Consider the following 5,824-nt stretch of genomic DNA (forward strand, 5'->3'; position numbering starts at 1 on the left):
GAGGCACCTGATTTTAAAGTCAGCACCCATGCACCAACCACAAAATAGAATTCAAGAGCCAAATTGTTTACTGTGGTCTCATATAAGAGTCTAGTTATCATAACAAACAAAGCTTCATCATAAAACTTGCATCCTTTGTGTAGATAATGTGGATTTTACAGACTATCAGAAAAGTAAAAACTTATATGTTGAAACTTAATCCCCAATGTGATGTTGTTAGGAGGTGAGCCCTTTGGGAGGTGATTAGGTCATGAGGGTGGACCTCTCATAAATGGGATTATTGCCCTTATAAGAAAGACCCCAGAGAACTCTTTTATCCCTTCTTCCATGTGAGGTGCAGCAAGAAGGCAATCTATGAACAAAGAAGTGGGATCTCACCAGATACCAAAACTTCCAGCACCTAGATCTTGAACTTCCTAGCCTTTAGAAATGTAAGAAATCAATTTCTGATGTTTATAAGTTACCTTGTTAATAGTGTTCTGTTATAGAAGCCCAAATTGGCCAAGATACTCATTTGATCGTGTGAGAAATATTTGCTAAGAACTGTTTCAGGCAAAAACATTAGAAACATTTTAGGCAAAGAGTAGGACATGACTGAGTGACTGAACTGAGAACTGAGTTTTAGGCATGGGGTGAAGTAGGTAAGAAAACAATCAAATAAAATTCTGGACGCAGAATGGGGAAGTGAGACAGGCAGCAAACAAGAAAGATAAGTAAAGTTCTCTGGGGAAAAAAATTAAAAGGGATGATGAATGTAAAATGTTGAAGTTGTTATCGTTGTTCAGTTGCTAAGTTGCGTCTGACATTTCGTTATCCCATGGACTATAGAATGCCAGGCTTCCCTGTCCTTCACTATCTCCTGGAGTTTGTTCAAACTTGTGTCCATTGGGTTGGTGATGCTACACAATCATCTCATCTTCTGCCACCCCCTTCTCCTCTTACCCTCAATCTTTCCCAGCATCAGGGTCTTTTCCAATGAGTCGGCTCTTTGTATCAGATGGCCAAAGTATTAGAGATTCAGCTTTTAGCATCAGTCTTTCCAGTGAACATTCAGTGTTGATTTCCTTTAGGACTGACTGGTTTGATCTCCTTGCTGTCCAAGGGACTCTCAAAAGTCTTCTCCAGAACCGTAATTCTAAAGCATCAATTCCTCAAAATGTTGAAGGCAAGGAGTTAAAATTTTAGATTGGGCAGTAGGAGATCCATATAAGAGTCACTTGAATAAAGTACAAAAGGAAGTGAAGTAGTATGTCAGTCTCTGAGGAACAACATCCCAGGCAGAAGGAACAGCACAAGCAAAGAAACTGAGGTTGGAGCCTGATCACAGGATGCTCACGGCCCAGTGAGGCCATTGTCAGGAAGGTGAGTGGAGGAGAGGCAGAGCAGTAGAGGTGGGAGAGCCCTGAGCCAGTCCTGGAAGGCATTGACGGCCAAGGTGAGGACTTTTGGTCTTTACTCTGGGTGAGGCTGAAGGCAGTAGAAGAGTGACATGATCTGAATATGTCTTCACAGCAACATTCTGACTGTGGTGCAGCAAAGAGACACCCAGCAAGGAAGCCAGGAAACAGTTAGTAGGCTGCTGCAGTAATCTAGTGGGAGCTGCTGTGGTTTGAACCTGAATGGTGGCAGAGGAGATGGATGTATTTCTCTTCCTTCCTCATAAAAGTAGAAGCAATGAAATTGATGTAGCATATAAGAGAGAAAGAGAAGTATCCAGGCAGCTCCCCAGCATGGCCTGAAGTCCACTTCCTCTGAACTTTAAACTTCCAAGTGAGACAGCGCAGCTCAAGTCACCTCAAAGCTGGCCAGGCTGCCAGCCTGAAGAGAAGTTGTTCTTTCCCATTATATATTTTCTTTTTTCTTTAACAAGGCCAGCTTGAAGTCAATTTGTTTTTAACTTAAAAACCTCAAAGGATCTTTGCAGGTCAATATAGTGCTGCTGCTGCTAAGTCGCTTCAGTCGTGTCCGACTCTGTGCGACCCCATAGATGGCAGCCCACCAGGCTCCCCCGTCCCTGGGATTCTCCAGGCAAGAACACTGGAGTGGGTTTCCATTTCCTTCTCCAAAATAGTGCATCTCCTCCCTAAAAGATGCCTGCTGTATTTTCAGATCACTAATAAGATCTCTCACTGCCTGCCCAGCCCCTGCCCCAGGCACACAAAGGTGTTATTTTCCTGAGAGCCAATTTCAAATAAAAATAAAAATTTCTGGTTCACTATCCCAGACAAAAATTCCATATACTGCTTAAATACTGTCAGTCCATTAGTTAAAGTTTTGTAAATGCACACAGGTGCTACAGGCTAGGAGTGTATGTAGATGTATGTCTGTGTGTATTATACAGTTTCTCAGAGTATGCTGAAATTAGGAGAAAACTGTGGAATAGAAAGAAAAGCAGAGCTAGAATGAGAGGGGTTAGATCTTTGGATTTAAGACAGCAAATTAACAAATAGTTGGGTACTAAGAAAGGAATTTAAAACAAAAACATCTATCTCAAATCTGCTAATACACAAACACACACCTTAAACACTTGTCTCTAGGGAAACATCTTTAGATGTTAACCCATTAACCATCAAGCTGGAATAGATTTCTCCCCCTATAGATTTGCAATGCTGTTTCACAGTATATTGAATTTATCTTTGGAACCAAGGCATTTTGATAGACACAGGCATGTCCTATCACAGAAAGAAAAATAATGTCTTCTAACCACAAGTGACCAAAAATTCTAAGCTTGATGCATAAGATGTTCTATCATCTGACATACTTCCTGGCTAAGAGGAAGCTTAGTGGTGTGGTTGAAAACTCTAAACAGAACGGAGTTGAAATCCCAACATTGTCCCTATGGAAATCTTTAAAAGGACTAACCTATCTAAGCCTCATTATCTGTAAAATGGGAACAATTCTACTGTAACTCATAAAGGAGCTGTGGAAATCAAATAATGGAAAACCAACTTCAGCTTAGCACAGTGCGGGGCATAGAGTAGGACCTCAATAAAGGTTGGTTACAACCCTGTCACTACTTACAAGAAGGCCTGGGGGTATTGATGGCTCTGTCCCCAGACTCATCACCAAGCTTCCCTCCTGGTCTGTTGTCACACCCCACCAGTGGGCCGTGAATGTTTAATGGAACACAGAAGCCTGTTCCAGCAGCATGTTTTCCTTTCTTGGGCTGCAATTTCTTAATTGCTCTAAAGCAGATGTACTTGGTTTGCCAGCCAAGTTGCAGGAGACTGGTTTCAGGTTTTAGGTTTCAAAACACAACATTGGCACGGGATTGTTTCATGATTACAAGACAGTCTCTGGAAGCAACATGAGCAGAGTTGGGGATGGGAGGTAGGAGACAGTTATAGCATTTTCTGGATTAATTAGAACATGCCCAGGGGAGTGACCCCTTGGTGTCCTACCCACCTAGTGATCTAGACACAGACTGCAGGATGGAAGAGGAAGGGCACTGGCGGCTACAAAGAGCCCCAAATAAAGTGAGAGCAGAGGAAGAAGCTCGGGTGTCATTAAGGGCAGAGGTTGTCAAACTGTGCTCCACAGAGCTCTGGAAGGGGGCCCATGGGCCCTGTCAGCTCCCCCTCCCTTTTAATAGCATCAGTTATCATCATGATCAGGGCCAGTTTACTGTGCTCACACTGTGCTGAACATAGTTCTAAGCACTTTGCACAGGCTGAGGTGTTACATCCTTACAAGAGTTCCCAGGGGTGGGTGCTATCATAAATCCCTTTTCAAAGAAAAGGGAACCAAGGCTCAGAGAGGTTAAGTAGCAAGCTGAGTACAAGGTCACCCAGCTGTAAGCAGCAAGTCCAGGACTCTGACCCAGACGGTGTGGGCTCTTAAACACTCAGGTTTTATCTTTATTTGTGCAGATTTCTGTGTGAGATTCCATTTTATTGCCATCTGTGTGCACACACTCGAAGGCACACATATGCACCGGTGTGTGTGTACTCAACATGAACACACATGGAAATCATTGATCTAGTCTACAAGAAGATAAACTACTTCAGACAACATTCAAGGAGTATTAGGATCCCTTGCTCTCTCAGCTGCTTCTTCCTACTCAGTCAGTTGTTCATTCATTCATTCAACAATTTCCACAGGGTCGAATGGGAGTATACCCCAGGGAGCACTCTGTAGGACACAGCAACAGCCTGACAAACAGAAGATGGGTTCCTGGGGCAGAGGAGATCTCAGAACCATCCCCACCAAATGCAATGGGAGATGCAAACGGATCTTGATTTGAAAAATCTCACAGACTTGTTCAAGACAATGGGGAATGTGAATGCAGGTGGGTATAGAAGATACTGAGGATTATTGTTAATTTAGTGAGAGTGATCCTGGTATGTAAAACATGGCTTTGATGGGCTGGTTTCTCTAACAAATAAACTGCAAGGGAGAGAAAGAGCGACGCCATTGGTTAAAACAGATCAACTGCGACATATGGTCCTTGCTGCTACACTGACTCAGACAGACTGTAAAAAGAGAAAAGGTGAAGAAAGAGGGAGAGAAGGATGCAGAAAGAGAGGTAGAGAGAAGAAAAACAATAAAATAGTATGACAGGATCAGAAATATGTGAGTATCAACTGAATGTTTGAGGATATGAATAAAATGATTGTAAAATGTTTAGGTGTGAGAATCGTATTATGGCTATTTTTAAAGAGACCTTATCTTTTATAGACACATGCTGAAATATTTACAGATGAAATGATAAAATATCCAAGACTTGCTTCAAAATAACTGACAGGAGAGAGAAAACAAAATATAGATGAGGGTGTAATGCAACAAGACCAACCAATATTTGATAACTGTCAAAGCCTGTGATATACATGAGGGAAGTTATTATATTATGGTCTCTACTTTAGGTACATGGGTTTAAAATTTCCCACAATAGGGTTTTCTTATGTTTGCATAAGTTAGAGATACAAACTAACATATATGTGAAATAACATTATGTCTGGGATTCACTTTAAAACTTTCAAGCAAAAAGATATAAAATAGAGGAAAGATTAAATGATAAAGCTGTGACTTAATTTCTGGAGTTAACTGATGTAGCCATGGTTATATGTTATTCTATTCTACTCTTCCTAGTTTGTTTATGTTTGGAATTCTCCTTAATACAGAGGTGGGAGGAAGAGCTTGGACTCTGGACTGACAGTACTTTTGTCTGCAAGTGGCTTTGCCATTTATGAGCTCTGTGTCCTTAAGCAATTGATATACCCCCTTCCTCAGTTCCCTCATCTGTAAAAAAAATAGGGCAAAATAAAACTTGTCCATACTATCTTTCTTTTAATAGCTCAAAACGAGAGACAACCATATGCCCATCAACAGGTAAATAGATAAATAAATTGTGATGCACCTATACAATGGAATACTTGTGTTTTTGTTTAGTCGCTAAGTCATATCCAACTCTTTGTGACTCTATGGACTCCATAGCCTGCCCAGGCTCCTCTGTCCCTGGGATATCCCAGGCAAGAATGCTAGAATGTGTTGCCATTTCCTTCTCCAGGGGGTTTTCCTGACCCAGGGATTGGACCTGTGTCTCCTATATTGGCAGGCAATTCTTTACCACTGAACCACCAGGGAAGTGCCACAATGGGATGCTACTCAATGATAAAGAGGAATGAACATTGATACCTTCAACAAAATGAATGAATCTAAGAATAATTACACTCTTCAAATTAGCCAGACCAAAAAAGGAGCATACAACACTTGTCTAGTAAGGGGGCATTGCCAAGAGGGCTGGAATGGAAGGATTATAAAGGGTAACAAGGGAAGTTCGGGGTTGATGGCAATATTCATTATCTTATTGTGGTTTAGTTCTCAT

The 5,824-nt window shown here is 41.6% G+C and overlaps 1 long non-coding RNA gene across 1 annotated transcript; it reads left to right on the forward strand.

The window, feature by feature from the left end:
• Positions 1 to 315: 315 nt before the first annotated feature.
• Positions 316 to 5,059, forward strand: LOC147345323 (uncharacterized). The gene is made up of 3 exons (XR_015154660.1): positions 316 to 431; positions 4,101 to 4,288; positions 4,394 to 5,059. It is a non-coding gene; the product is annotated as an uncharacterized LOC147345323 (long non-coding RNA).
• Positions 5,060 to 5,824: the final 765 nt, after the last annotated feature.

The sequence above is a fragment of the Bos grunniens genome, chromosome 25, assembly GCF_055505025.1.
Source record: "Bos grunniens cultivar Pamir isolate PY7600 chromosome 25, Bosgru_T2T1.0, whole genome shotgun sequence".
Lineage (NCBI taxonomy): Eukaryota > Metazoa > Chordata > Mammalia > Artiodactyla > Bovidae > Bos > Bos grunniens.